Raw genomic sequence first — 16,252 nt, forward strand, 5'->3', positions numbered from 1 at the left:
GCATTGCTCGAAACGTCGCCTGTTTGTTTTTTTCCCCTTGAGGTCAGTGTCATTGATGAATGCGTTAAGGTCAGTTGTTTGTGTCACCATTGCCAAGGCGGTAACACAAAAACCAACACAACAAAATAATTAAGAATTGAGCTATGGGTCTAAAATAAATAAAACACGCAACACTCACCGCTCAAGCAATGAGTCAAATTGTCCATTGGGAACCCGAGATTAAATATCGTTGCACTCGTACGAGGAGCGCGCACTCGGTAGAAACCCCATCTCCCTAAGCTGCTATTTGCTCTCGGGGCTCACAACACAGCACAGGAATGTTGAGGCACCGTCTCTGCCTATCGACTGATGGCACGCTACAGCTGGGGGGGCTCTCTGTTTCTGGCATTGAGGATGAGCCTTTGACTGCAGTGCTCACAGCAACATGGGCAGCGGGGTTGGTGGTATTGGTCGGGAATAACGTATCCTCCGGATTATAAGTCTCTCGGGAAAATAAAACACAAACCCCAAAACTTTTGAGCGGTTGTCAGTAAAGTTATACGAATCTCCATGGTCTCACGTGCGCGCCGACCGGATGACACATTATAATATGAGCCCCCCCAAGATTTGCTTTAAAATACAAGGGAGCGGGGGGGGGGGAGGGACTGCATCGTACAATCCAGAGAATACGATTTTAAACCAAGAGTGCACGAGCAGATGGAGGTTCCGTCTATGATTGCAGGCCACGTGCTCATGAAGGCCCACGAACCCGTTCACACCAGAATGCCGCGTCTCCCTGAATATCTGTCGGTGAACGTTCGGCTTCTTCATCAGAGTGCACCTAGCCCTGGAATTTATGGCCGCTAACAGTCACTGAAATGTAAAAAAAAAGCATCGATTGCTGAATTGAACCACAGACCTGAATTGACACCAAATTTCCGAATCGCCAGGCGAGTGCTATAATGGCAATTGCATTGTGGTTAGGGAACTGCACTGCGGACCGCAATCACTAGTGTTGAATTCCTTGTTATTGACAGTAAACATCGTTTAATTTCTCACAACGTCTGTAACATTGCTAGGCTGGATGTAGTATGCCAATGTAATTCCTGAAACAGCGTTCCAGACCCTTCAGGCTGAAATTAAGCACTGGCGGTAACCGTACCTGGCGTGGGTCTCTCCAAGGTCAGCTGAGCCTAAATAGAAAGCCTGGGACCTTGTGGTAAATATCACTCTTTGGGGAGCCAAGTGTGGCTCGTGTGAATCTGACCACACCGTCCAGCCTGAATAGAAACTCAATATCAGCAATTACCGTAACAGTCTTGGGCGTAAATGTTTATGAGCGAAGCGTAATTTGGCTTATATTGTTTTTAAGATAAATACATCTTATTTAATCTTCTTGGGTGTAGCGGTGGCCGAATTGTTTAACGCACTGCGCTGCAAGCCCAGCAACTTGAGGTTGAGTCCGGACCATGGCTAATATCAGCAGCGAGCGATATCTGAACCGGTCTTGGTAACCTCCCAGTTCAACTCGCACTGACCAGGGTGGTGAAGTATGGTGAAATAACCCCCATCACTACTATTACTACTATTTTTATTTTACCAGCCAAGGCCCACTGAGTTGAATAGCATTTTTTTTAAAGCGGCCTGGCTATCACAAACGATAGCTCAACTACATTATGAGACCTATTTTGCCAGTAACAAGATATAGTAATAGGTTTTTACCCTTTTATCTGGCACAAAAACTGACACCTTTATACAAGGAATCATGTTTGCAATAACCACAACACAAGTAGTCAAAATGCAAACAAAAAAGACAACTCTGATAATATGCACTGTCCTTGGCGTCTCCTGGTCCAACACCAGCACCACGCCCGAACGCCTTTGTCTCCCCGGTGGCAATGTCTATACATCGCTGGGTTGACCTAGGGGAGGCCCATGACCGGTTAAGATAATCGTCACTGGTGTTGGCCGTGAGCGGGAATCGAACTCGGGTCGCCGGGTTCGGAGTGCAGCGCGCTGACCGCTAAACTTCCGCTCCCCACATTAAAGGACCACACACACACACGCAGTCCAACCAGTGTGTGTGTGTCTGTACATTCTCACCTGGCTTGGAGACCTCAGCGAGCTAGAGGCTGCAGTCCGCGTCTCCCATCTGGCGACCGAGCGTCCTTATCCTCCGTGCCCTCCCGGGACCCCCTCTTTCCACACAGACACACACAGACACACACTTATATATCTCGCTCCGCAACCGCACGTAGCACACCACCAGTGTCTCGTTACAGCCTTCCCAAGGCTGGCGGGCGAGCGAGCGAGCGGATTTTTGTGACGGGCGCGCGCCGCCCACGTGGCGCGCGCTGCCAAGGGCGCGCGCTTCTGGACTTGCGAGATTGGCGTTCTCAAGACGCGTGCGTGCGCGCGAGCGACGAGGTTCAGAGGTCGCCTATTGTTGTCCGCCACCCGTTGTCTTCCAATCGCGGCTCGGATTTACAGCGGTCGAATGTAATCCAATCGGAGGAGGGAAAGGTAACGCACGGTACTGTGAACCGGCGTTCCGTCCCCGGCCACGGCTAACATCAGTGGCAATGTTCTCCCCGTAATCGCATGGATTTTTCTCCGGGTAGTTCGGTTTTAGCCCCAAACATTTACAATCAACTTGCGTTTAGAGTATTTGGCTGCTATACATTTGCACGCGATGAGCCACTTCGTTGAGCTATCATTTGCGGCCAGCTCGCTTCTGAAGAAGATCTGCACAGCTCAGTGGGACTTACCTGGTGAAATAAAAATAGTTGAGTTGAATCGACATCTGAACTGGCCCTGCCTGACCTGCCCCTGACCAACCCGCACCGATCAGCACGCCGAGGCAATGGTCAACAAACAACCCTCAAAACCGAAGCGGCGTGGGGAAGGCTTCGTTCAGTCGTTGGTTAACAGCGCGGCTGTTAAATTGCGACTCGACGTAACGATTAACCGTACATTGAACCAGCTTCGTACTTGTATAAATATCGTTTTCATTATTGGACAGCCATCGCCTCGTGCGTGTGTGCGTGTCCCAGTGCGCTTGTTCTCGTGAAAAAAAAAACCCACAAGTAACGGTCCTCGTGAGTAATTGAAGAAGATCTTGAGCCTCTCGACTTCAATATTTCTCCATGAGCGTCCGCGCGGTGGTATAAATAAGCGAGTCCATTCAAAGGCTCTTCGAGGGCCCTTACGCATGGTGACACTGCCTGTGGGGGGAAGAGGGGCGGGGAGTGTCAATCCCAGGCTCTCAGCGAAAGCTTTAATTGTCGGAGTGCACGGATGGTGGTCATGGCCAGAGATTGATGTCTATTTGCTTCAGTGTCCTTGGGGCTAACGCGTGAATTGCCTCCGGGCGCATCTGTTATGAACGCACATTGACATTCCACTCGATAAGTCTCCGTGGTAGTTTCTGTGTAAGCTCTCCGCGCGTATGTTGGGTTGGACTGCGTATTATTCGGCACGTTGTGTGCCGCGTTCCTCTCCACGTATGCTGGGGGAGGGGGGGGGGGCTTGTCCGGGAACTGAAGAAGTTTCCCCAGCACGTGGAGTGAAACGTCGGACACCAGGCTGAATAACACGCGGCACAGCCAGAGTAGGGTGTGTTGGTTGAAACGCTGCTCCGTTTTGCAATATTTTATTGTGCGCAGAGGGTCACCCCAACAGCCGTGCAAACCTCAAGACTGCCGTGTGCAGAAGTCAACGTCCCATGTACGTACTGGAGGTACGTTGAACTTCTTTCGCATCGTACGTAGCCAACCGCGCTAATCGGAGGTGCGTGGGGGGAGGACGACAAACTTTGCGCAAAAAGCAGTTCTAAAGAAATGAGTTTGTCAATCTAGATGATTTAAAAGTGCACAGCTCCAGTTGCTTCCTAATATCGGAAGGAAGAGCGTTCCAGACGGCCGCAGTAGTGCATCTGAAAGCGCGCGATGCGGTGACCGCCGTCTTTGTTCGATGGCCAGCAATATAGAACAACTTGCACCCTCTTTCTAATTTGTTGTACGCACGAGACAAAGATCCCCCAGTATAGCCTGAACAGACTGTAGGGGCAAGTGCTGTTAGCGAGCACCTATGAAGGCCGGCACGTCACACGAGGGGGTGATGTTTACACACTGCATCAGGTACTCGTTTTAGGCTGAGTCGACCTAAGGGAGGCCCAGGACCGGTTCAAAAAATCGTCACTGGTGTTGGCCGTGAGTGGGAATTGAACCCGGGTCGATAGTTTAGTAGCGCAGCGCGCTAACCGCTACACTACCGCTCCCCACACGCACGCACACGCACACTTACACACAACAATCCCACATAGAGACATGCAGGCTGTTGGGTGGGGGTAGGTGGGGGATGGGTTAACATATTTTTTGGAGCTTTTAAATAAACGAATTAGGTTTTTTTAACATAATTTTTTGTTAGAACGAATACTTGTTGGAAAACAATGTTTCAAAATCAGAGCGCGCACGAACGCGTCCAGCATGGCACGTGCTAGACTTTAGTTTTAAATCATGCACGGTTGGCTGAGCACAGGAGCCCAAAGGCCCGACATGCCAAGCGGCCAGCAACGAACGTCACGACAGACGGTGCACCATCAGTCGACCAGAGCTCCACGTGCTGCTTGACTGACGGTCGAGGCCACGGGTTCACGGATTACTTCGGCCTATCTACTGTCTGCTATAGTGGTGACCTTGAGATGCCGTTGGTGAATGACTCCTTCCTCGCTATGATGTCTTCAATTTCCTTCTTTTGTATCGTGCTTTTATTTCCCCCCAATTTCGTTTTTTTTCTAGTTCTTTTCAGTAGGTGTGTGTTTGTGTGTGTGTGTGTTTTTGTGTGTTTGGAGCGGTATTGTAGTGGTTAGCACGCTGTGCTATGAACCCGGCTACCCGGGTTCGATTCCCTCTCACGGCCAACACCAGTGACGATTATTTTAACCGGTCCTGGGCCTCCCCGAGGTCGACTCAGCCTCAAATGAGTACCTGGTGCGGTGTGTAAACATCGTTACTGAAGGGACAAAGGCGGTCGGGCGTGGTGCTGGCCAACCACCCCCTCGTGTACCGTTCCGGCCTTTATAGGTGCTCGCTAACAACACTTGCCTCAACAGTCTGTGAAGGCTACACGGGTGATCTTTGTCTTTGGAGCGGTAGTGGAACGGTCAGCGCGCTACAAACCCGGCGACCCGAGTTCGATAGCCGCTCACGACCAACACCGGTACCAGTGACGATTATGTTAATTGGCACTGGGCCTCCCCTAGGTCGACTCAGCCTCAAGGAAGCGCTGGGCTCGGGTGTCAGGATGCACCTCCAGGTGTGTGCGCGTGTGTGTGTGTTTAATTTCTTTCGCACCGTACGTAGCTAATCGAAGGTGCGGGGGGAGGACAACAAACTAAATACAAAAATCGGTTCTAAATAAATGAGTTTCCAATCGACTTTATTATTTAAAAGTGCATCGCTTCAGTGGTTTCCTAATATTGGAAGGAAGAGCGTTCCAGACGGCCGCAGAAGCGCATCTGAAAGCGCGCAATGCGGTGACCGTCTTTGTTTGATGGTCAACCAGAAGCGGCTGTTGCGAGGATGACCACCGGAGTTGGCGTGATGGTATTGTGGTTCATTTGTGACGAGCACTTTGTGCGTGATGTATACGCGACCTTCCAACGTGTCCCTCCTCCGGTAGCCAATGAGGCTCGGCGAGCACTGGACGGGCACGGTCGGATCTTGCGCTACCCGTCACGATAAGTGCCAAAGAACGTGCACACATTTGTGTACAAGCGTGGACATTGACGTCAACTGTTCGATTCAAGCTCCTTGCACGAAGGAAGCCACTGAAGAGGCTTCCTCATCGCTCTCCATCTGTTTGTGAGATTGGCAGGAATGCGGAACGTGATAATCGTACGGGGACGTCTTGTCTTTTGTTTTTGCGCGTTGCCTTAAGCCAAGTTAAGACGGACGCGACTTATAAATACAACCGCCACTGTCGTCCCGACAGTTCTGTTCTTTCACCTGATGAAGGCTACTTGTGTTGTGGCCGAAACGTCGTGAGAATTGTATTGTCTTATTTTGTTGTTTTATTCTCATTCTACGTGACTTTACCGAAAGAACCAACGAAGACAACCGCCACTCTTAGCCAGCCATGCTTCATCTATAGTTTACATCTTACGAGTAAAATTAGCACCTAGAAGTCGCTTTTTATGCAACGAAATGCGATAAATACCACACGTGGGCAACAAGGGGAATTGAATCCCGCTCCGCGTGGCTGCGTGTTGAATGTCATCGTGGGCTGCGTGTTTGCTTTCATCACAATTACGCCACATGGATTCACGAGATCAAATGCGATTACGCATCTCATTTACCGGGATGTCAGAGGATTTACCTACAAATTAAATCATTGTGATGATTCTGAAGACAGTAATAAAAGGCGATCTTGTTTTGAATACCCCTATAAGATAATTAAGGGGATACATTACAGAAGAGATTTTTTATGTATTCCTAAGTAGTCTACGTATCTTCCACAAATCTCAGTGCACTTATCAAACATTGTAACTCTGCACCGACACGCATTGTCCAACATACCTGGTGTATATTGGACAAAGTTCTGGGACGAATGAGGGTTATTAGAAATCAGGGGGGTATCTCTACATGGCTCACCACGAATAGTAGACGTGTGTGTGTGTTTCTACTTTACCACGCTGGTCATTGCGGATTTGTAAAGGCGGGGAAGCGTAGATGCTCGAGCAGAGTACAGTACAACAATACACATCAATCGCGGATTTCAGGAGTTGCGTGGAACGAAGCTTTAATTAGCACACAAGGTAGCGTGTCAGGCCATACACACACTCTACAACAAGTGTAACATTTAAATAAAGTACTGTACTGTAAATACATCTTGAAAAAAGTGCACACAATCACACGGTGGCAGATAAATGATCTACCTTTATAAATTACATCACATGCTTTTCAATGGACGCTGCAAATTACTAATACGTTACATTTGCTACAGCGACGTGCATAACAAAAGTATGCGTTACCCGGGACAGGACATGTCGCTGTGGTGGTTGGGAAGTTGCAGCTGAAGAGAGGGGAACAAGCCATCAAGTCCAGGAGTTGTAGATGCATCGTGAGACTTGCAGTCCATAGATCATGTCTGATGATAATTATTATATATCGTGAGACTTGCAGTCGATAGATCATGTCTGATGATAATTATGTATCGTGAGACTTGCAGTCGATAGATCATGTCCGATGATAATTATGCTACTGAGTTGGAGGTAGAGATATATATATATATTTTACCAGTCACCCGTTAAATATTCTGCATTGTTATTTGACTGTTTAATAATCCCTGGACATTTGCCAACAGCTGGGGATGCTCCGCGCAAACAATTCGTAGCACGCAGCTCTAACGTGGGCATTGTGACGTGCTTCACATTGCGTCACACCCCCACAGGGCCATCCGTCCATCCATCCTTCAATCCAACATCCATCCATCAATCCAACATCTATCCATCCTTCAATTCAACATCCATCCTTCAATTCAACATCCATCCTGCAATCCAACATCCATCCATCCTTCAATTCAACATCCATCCTTCAATCCATCCATCCTTCAATCCAACATCCATCCATCCTTCAATCCAACATCCATCCATCCTTCAATTCAACATCCATCCATCCTTCAATTCAACATCCATCCATCCATCTCTCCGCCACCTCCCACGGCTCTCCGCCAAAATATGCACGATGCTAAAAGTATGATTTTTAAAATATATATAAATATATACGCCTCTCCTGCGGCGGACTTGCGCACGGTGCGACGGACAAGCGCAGAGTCCGCGCGAGGGCTTCTCGCTCGTGGCTGAGAGCGGCGCCGTCGTTGGCATCGGTGCGGGGGGAGTGGCGCCGCCGCCGCCGCGAGAAGCGAACTGCGATGCAAACCACACGCGCGGCCTCCCTTGTTCGGCTTTTTTAGTAATTGACGGCGAAGGTTGAGTAATTGATGGCATCCGTGGGATTAAGAGATGGCACTGATAGTGTGTATGATGAATTTATTTCGCGCCATACGTAGCGAATATTCACGGATTTCCCCCGAGGGTAGGCGTGGTGAAGTGTGGTGAAACAACTCCCATGACTGACACGGCTTGGGGTGGGGGGTGGAATCCTTCGTCCAGCAGCGGATTGACAAAGGGCTGTTAACTAACTTCACCAAATACAATACATTTCCAAAATTTATTTTAATGAACATAAAGCCAGAAGGTGCGACGTTTGGGTCTCGAATGATGTGTTCATTCTGGACATGCGGCGTTGTTCCACTCTCTTCGCACAGCAGCGTTCTTCTTTGATCTGGGTGAGATTCTAGGATATGGTGACAGCAGCAGCAGCAGCGCGATCCCAGAAGGGAGATCGCCCCCTGCAGTTGATGGTGACGTGAAATTGATTGAGGCCTTGGTTTGCAAAAATAAAAGTGTATACCTCCTTGCAGTTGACATCACAAGATCAACGTGCCGATGCACACATCTCCTCCTTGAATGGAACATTAAAGACAAGCCACTCTGGTGCGACTGTGGCCGTGCAGCCAAAACTGTGGACCTTATAAACCACCGTAGTTTGTATGTACGTTGGACTTCTTTCGCACCGTGCGTAGCCAACCGTGCTCATCGGAGGTGCGCTCCTTCAACAGAGGAACAGCAAAACCACACGAACTCTCCCCTGAAGGCCTCTTGTCGTGCCTTGCTGACCTCGACATTGGCTACTAGCTCCTGAACACATCTTCTGCCACCCTGAACACATCTTTTGCCGTCAAGAATAGAAGAGACAACCAAGAATAAATGTTTAAGTCCTCTGCATAAGTGACTCGAATGTACGGGCATATGTCACCTGTCCAAGGGGGTCACACGTTTCATATTCACACGGTGGGGGTGGTATTTGTTTTTAGCGTGCCCATATGTCAAGAGAATAACTTCCGTGTTTAACAATTGGAGGTCGCAGAGGGCTCTATTTACCGCCGAGATTGAGTGACACGCTGTGTCGGATAGTATAATTTACTACGAAATGGGTAAATGATCCCTTGCTCTCGGCCGTGTCGGCTCACGATTGCCTGAATGCCAATGTCACATTTCAGCTGAGAGTGCCGGGCAGTTGTTTCCACAGTGGCAGTTATTTAATTTTTAAAAAAATGATTTTACCATATTCTTGGTTCTTTCGGTAAAGTCACGTAGAAAGGAAAAAATAAAATAATAAAAATATAAAACAATAAAATTCTCACGACGTTTCGACTGCAACACAAGCAATCATCATCAGGTGAGAAAACCACAACAAGAAAATTTGAAAAAAAAGTGGCGGTTATTTTTAACGTGCGCACCACGGAGAGAGATTTGACAGTTTGTTCAGATGGACGAGTCCATCTATGTTCAAATTTTCTTGCTGTGGCTTTCACACCTGATGATGATTGCTTGTGTTGCAGTCGAAACGTCGTGAGAATTTTATTGTTTTATATTTTTATTATATTATTGTTTCCCTTCTACGTGACTTTACCGAGAGAACCAAGAATGTGAATCACTGCAGTCACGAAAGCTTTAAATCAAAATGATTTTACCAAGTAAGAACCATTGCTCTTTTTCTCATAAGCGACTTGGCTATCACAAATGATAGCTCAAAGAAGTGGCTTATCGTGTGGAAATGTATAGCAGCCAAATGCTCTAAACGCATGTTGATTCTAAATATGGAGGGAAACCCCGAATTTATTTGTGGCCAGCCCAATGGAAATATGCGTGCGTAAATCTACTGCTGGATGAGGGCCTTTTCACGCGATAGGGGTCGTGGGGGTTATTTTTCCACGTGTCACCACGCTGGTCCGTGCGGGTGTTAAAGGCGGGGAGCGAAGAGGCAGGGATTGCCTACATACGGTGCGAAAGAAATTCAACACACATACACAGAGACGTCGTAGCATAGCTCTGTACTCTACAGCACACCTATAGATTTTGCTGTACTACTCTCTGCTGACAACATAGCAGCCTAAAGCGCCTGCCGTGCGCATGGCGGTCACCCATATATACACGCACGATACAGGCTGGAACCATCTTGGCTTTTGAGATCTGTTGAGGTCGGGTGTCATGGCAATAGGATCATCAAACGATTGCAAATGACATTGGTCATAGCGATTGGATGTTTGATATGTGGGACTTGCAGACTGTTGCATATTCTCTGCTGTTAATTAAAAGTAGGTGCTTATGTATTTTAAATTTGGCGGGGGGTGATGAGCAATCGTCTTCACCTGAAGACATTTTTACTATTTTTCTATCGACGTGGCTTTACCGAAAGACTCATAGAATATGTTATTTTCTTGTTTTTGTTTTGTTGTTCCCGTAATTGTATTCGGATTGCGTTATTGTCACCATGCCACGAGCTGAACTATACAAAGTAGTACAACACCGTGGTCGAGAATTATCCGCAGAAGCGGTTATAACAGAACAACTTCGAACATCCCCTCAAGTGACCTCTGTACTACATGTATTATAAACTGTTGCATTGAACGGAGGACCCAATGGCATATGGCATTTAACCAGCAGTGATTGGAGCAGACCTGACTCTCCTTGTGAGATGCTGTTTGACAAAACCGGCCCAATGGTTTGCTGGTATTTAATCAGTGCTGCTGAAATGATGCATTTCCATAAATTCCACTGAGCCGATGGGTTCTGGACGAAATACTTTTATTTTTAAGTGGCCATGCAGATGATTGTATATGATGCGAGAGAAATTGTCTTAAAAAATACTCGGTGTTTAATCTACACTAGGCGGCAGCACTTTCTCAGATGCATGCTGCAGAGAGTAACTTTCATAGCATCACAGTACATCTGATATTTGTAATTCTCTCAGCTGGAATTTAGTCGGAATTAAGTGCAGAGGCAAACTGAACTTGGTGTCCGTTTGTTGTGTGTGCAGTCATTTGGTGAGAAACCATCAACTGACGACACTGAGAGAAACCGGTTTAACTACACGTGGCTTCCTGGATGTGGAGTTCAAAATAATTTGGAGAGGACTTTGACTGGCCCCATGTGTAAGCTCTACGGACGAGTTTCGGAAGAAAAAAAACATCTACTTTGCCTTCTTTAAATGTTTAAGAACAATTTATCATCCTTTCTTATTTTTAGATATTTCAGTTATGTAATTATGTAAGTGATCTGAAAATATATATTCTTGGTCCTTTGGGTAAAGTCACGTAGAAAGAACCAAGCATATGAATCCCTGCAGTCACGAAAGCTTTAAATCAAAATTTGATCTGAAAATATGATAATTGTGATGATGATAATTATAACACTCTACGAACGTGTTTGTACCTCATCCGATGCCACGTGACACCACATGCCGCGGGGGAAAAAAATCGCGTTGGTGACCTCATAAATGATGCAATTTCCCGAGAATGCCTTGCCATTTCATAAATTCGAAACAAAAAGCGGATTTTTCAGATTACTAAAAAAAATAGACGGGAACATTTCCCCGTGCAGACCACAGCTGTTAAATCCAGCACGGTTACTCTATTTATATATGTTTCCCCCATTCACGAGGAAAAAAGCTTTGAATCTACCCAGTGTGTGTAGCCATCAGGATTTGTTGTCATTGCAGTCGCCAATAACCGCAGAGTGATGATCAGAAAGTCGGTAACCTGCGACTCCGTAGTCCCAGGTAGCGGCTCTTCAAGGACCGCTTAGCGATGTTACTTATTGAAAAGCCACCGTCTCGTATTCACCACGTGTATTGCAGCTCTTAATTTTTTTTACCGAATTCGAAAACAAATGTCTTTCCTTGTTATATCGGTTGCCGATCCCCGGTCATGATGAACGCAATACCGTACATAAAAACGAATAGTGTAACTTTGCTGTCAGCAAGGTGGGTTTGTGATGGGCTGCCGTAACCCACCGTTGACGGATAGAAGATCGGTTTAGTTGAGTGTTGAGAGATGGACGTTTGTACCAGGAGCAATGTCTTTGTTACTCCGTACGAACAGCCCCATGCGTAAATCCACCGCTGGATGAGGGGAATGCCCATGCTATGCGGGTTGTTGTTGGGGGGTTATTTGACTATGCTTCACCACGTGGGGCAGTGCAGGTTGAATGCGGGAACATTAATTTGTCCATGCCCGTTTATTATAACCGCAACTCGTTATGCACCGTCGGTGCTTTATGGGTCGTAAATAATTGTCCTTTTGTTAATCTTTCGACAAATAAAATGGGGGAGATCGCGTAAATATGTCGTTAACAGCCGCCACCACCCGACACAGCCAACACAAATATGGCTGTCGCCTGATGAAGCTATTTGTAATTACTGGCGAAACGTCGTACTCAGATTGTAAACGTTGTGGCTTGGCTCTCCACACACCGGCGTGCTGTACTAGTGACGAATTGGCCACGTTCTGTTTACGTGACAACCCTTACTAGTTGGCTGTGTTGGGTGGTGGCGGGTTTTAACGACACATTCATATATTTACGTGATCTAATCCAAATAAACCTCTATTATGGATAATATTGGCCGCGAAAGCCTACGTGTTAAACAGAATGGGGGAGTTTTTTTTTTAAATTAGTCCCTACAGTCTACGGGGCTTTTGTAGAACAATATTTTAACAAGCCTGGCTCCGTTGATCAGACACGCAAGGATGAAGCCACTCCGGGGGTTTGCTTTGCTACAAAACAAATGTTGCAGGATGACATTGGTCCGGAAAGCCAGACATTGATCTGGAAAGCCAATTGGCCGAGGGACTTAAAATATTTGTGTTACTATTATTATTGCAATGCAACGAATATTCCCCCCACTCCCTTGCAATGCACATTAGTTGCGATTTGATTCAATAATAAATTACCTTTAACTTTAGTTTCGCATCAAGCAGCAACTCACACCTCCTTTGGACGAGACCGTCCGTCCCTCCCAGCCAGCCAGAAAAACCTTTGATCTTATATAGAGACCTGTCTGTCTCCGTCTTTATCTTACCGTCTCTGTACTGCGCATAGCACCCCTTGTTACTGCACTCTATATTACACACCTTGTTACTGCACTGTATATTACACGCCTTGTGTCAATCTGAGTTACTTTCTGAACAATAGAGATTGGCCGATACGTCGATTAATCGACCAAATATTGCAATTGATCATTTGTTATGTGGTGGATTAGTCTGGCCCTTTCAAACTTTGTGGCCACCCCAACACTGCCTCGCGAATGCGGGAAACCCCAATAAACCACGCCCAGCGTAACGCATCTGATGACGATTTCATTCACAAGTACCGCCCATTACTCCCGTCCAGTGGCACACACAGGAAGACAGAGGTGAATCATTTCGTGAAATATTTATGCTATCCGATTACTCGAGTGATCAAACGTGTTAATCGCAAATCAATCACTTGAATAATCATATAACTCAGCTCTGCATCGAATCTTAACAAATGCAACGTGATGCATCGTCACGCTCAGGGCTTAATTTCCCACTCAATATATTCCCACAAGCTGATAGTCTGCCTTGGAGTAGGGGTTATCACTGCGGTACAAGTTACACCTAATGATAATTCGATATTATCGCAACCGATATAAGCGATTGGTGCTACAAAGGTGTGCACTACTTGAGCATATTGGCACAAGCGAGGGGAAAGTGGAGAGAAATTACGAAATGTGTAGTGGATACCAACGGGCTATATGTATCGTTATGATGCACCCTGTATTCCCGTGATCATACGAAGAGGTATATAAATTTCGATTTAAAGCTTTCGTGACTGCAGGGATTCATCTTATTGGTTCTTTCGGTAAAGTCACGTAGAATGGAAATATGTTATTGTATTGTTTTATTTTTATTATTTTATTTCCATTCTACGTGACTTTACCGAAAGAACCAAGAAGGTTTATAAATATTACGAGGACAAATTGTGGGTGGGCGAGTGGATGCCAAAATAATTCGCGGAATGAGCGTTCGGACTATTCCGGCTCTCGTTATTATAATGGCACGCTGAGTGATTTCCTGATGAGTCTATAGGGGGGTCTGTGGAATCCTGGTTTCTGAATCATGACGTGCACGGTGAATGTTGTTGTTGAAGCGTTCACAAGCGGAGATGTCTCATGCCACGGTGTGTGCATTTAAATATCTCGCCCCGAGTATTTTTAAACACTTGCCAAACATTGGGTATCAGTAGCCACACTGTAAAAAGAGTACACTGTAACTTCTAAACATTTATTTTTAACCTCCTGTTGTCACCCGTTATTATTATTCGTGTTTCCATGGCCAGTTGATTTTAATAACATTAAATACAGTTTAAGCTATTTTTCAATTTCACTGCTTTATGAAGGCCTCCCAAACGGTGTGTTAGGTCATGGAGGGGGGTGTTTGCCCATACTTCACCACGCTGGTCAGTGCAGGGATTGTTGTGAATGGGTCATCCAGGACCGGTAGAGTTATTATTCGACACCGACGACTGCCGTGGGTTCAACATTACTTGGAAGTGCAGTGCGGTAAGGGGCCGTCCATAAATGACGTCACGCACCTAAGAGACATTTGTGACGATGTGTGACAAGGGGGGGGGGGGTGTTCAGAAATGTGACGTTACATGAAAATGCGCAACTTTAAATAAATATAGACAACACGTTCTACTTAATTTTTAATAAATATGTTCTCCTACAACATCAGAGTGCAGCGCCACATTAAATACGCACTACAATGACAATAGTTTAAAGCGATTTGAAGCATGTTTTATTGTTTTGAGGGGGGAGGGGCAGTGCTTCGTGACGTCATATTTGAGGGGGGGGGGTCCTGACTTTTTGTGATGCCCCGTGACGACGGGGGGGGGGGGGGTCAAAAATCGTGTGACGTCATTTATGGACGGCCCCGAATCATTGCGCCACCGCTCCAGCGGGCATGGACTGGGTCTTGGAATGGGTGCAGAGTGAAACAGGTCCTGGGCACTTCCATCACCCCGCATTTGGCGACGTTGTGGTCAAACATCCACCCCACACAAGCGACCCGGCATATGGGGGAAAAGCCATCAGCAGTATAATGTGTTGAACAAAGAGTTGTACATAACTAATGGACTGTGACCACGAAAGGAGGACTCAACCCCGAATCAATAAAGCACAGTATCGCAGCTCATATCTTGTAGCTGCATGCAACTCACGTGTGTGTGTGTCAGGCGAGTTTTTGTGGCTTTATTCACATCACAGTTCCCTCGATCACAATCAGAAGAGGGATACTGGAGGATTATAAAACTGGGAGGATTCCCACGGTCGTGCCGCTTTCAGTTACACGCCTTCACCATTGAACCCTATCGGGGGGAAAAAACAACACTCGGAGCTCGCACCATATCGATCTCATCGACTTTAAAGCAGTTGATTAGGGGCCGTCCATAAATGACGCCATGCACCTAGGGGGGTGTCAGACATTTGTGACGATGGGGGGGGGTTTGAGAAATATGACGTCACATCAAAATGCGCAACTTTATAAATAAATATAGACACGTTCTACTTAATTTAATAGACTTTTTAAATAAATGTTTTCTCCTACAACATCAGAGTGCAGCGCCACATTAATTACGCACTACAATGACAATAGTTTAAAGTGATTTGAAGCATGTTTAATTTTTTGGGGGGGGGGGGTCTGACTTCGTGACGTCATATTTGAGGGGGGGGTCTGACTTTTTGTGCCGCCGTGACGAAGGGGGGAGGGGTCAAAAATCGCGTGACGTCATTTATGGACGACCCCTTAATCGTTTGTTCGCTGTGACAATGGTTCCCGAGGCCACGTGGCCTCTTACACGAACAGGAGCACGGCTTAGACGTGCAACAATCGGCGACGCTACTCTAGTCGCGCACACATGTCGACAGATTGACGTGAACAACAGCGACCAACCTGCTAATGTCTACAGTAGCCACGTGGCTGGTTCTGTGCGCACAAAGACAAAGTTCCCCCGTATAGTCTGTAACAGACTGTAGGGGCAAGTGCTGTTTGCGAGCACCTATGAAGGCCAGAACGGCACACGAGGGGGTGGGTGGCCAGCACCACGCCCGACCGCCTTTGTCTCCCTAGTGGCAATGTTTACACCGCACCAGGTACTCATTTGAGGCCGAGTCGATCTAGGGGAGGCCCTGGGACCGATTCAGAAAATCGTCACTTGGTGTAGGCCGTGAGCGCTACCCGCGACACCACCGCTCCCCACACACACACACTGATCACTGTACACACACTGATCACTACACACACACTGAGCACTGTACACACAGCGATGACACCAACACACCCACTGGGT

Source organism: Petromyzon marinus, chromosome 30, assembly GCF_048934315.1.
Source record: "Petromyzon marinus isolate PM22_M1 ecotype Great Lakes invasive population chromosome 30, UKy_Petmar_22M1.pri1.0, whole genome shotgun sequence".
NCBI lineage: Eukaryota > Metazoa > Chordata > Hyperoartia > Petromyzontiformes > Petromyzontidae > Petromyzon > Petromyzon marinus.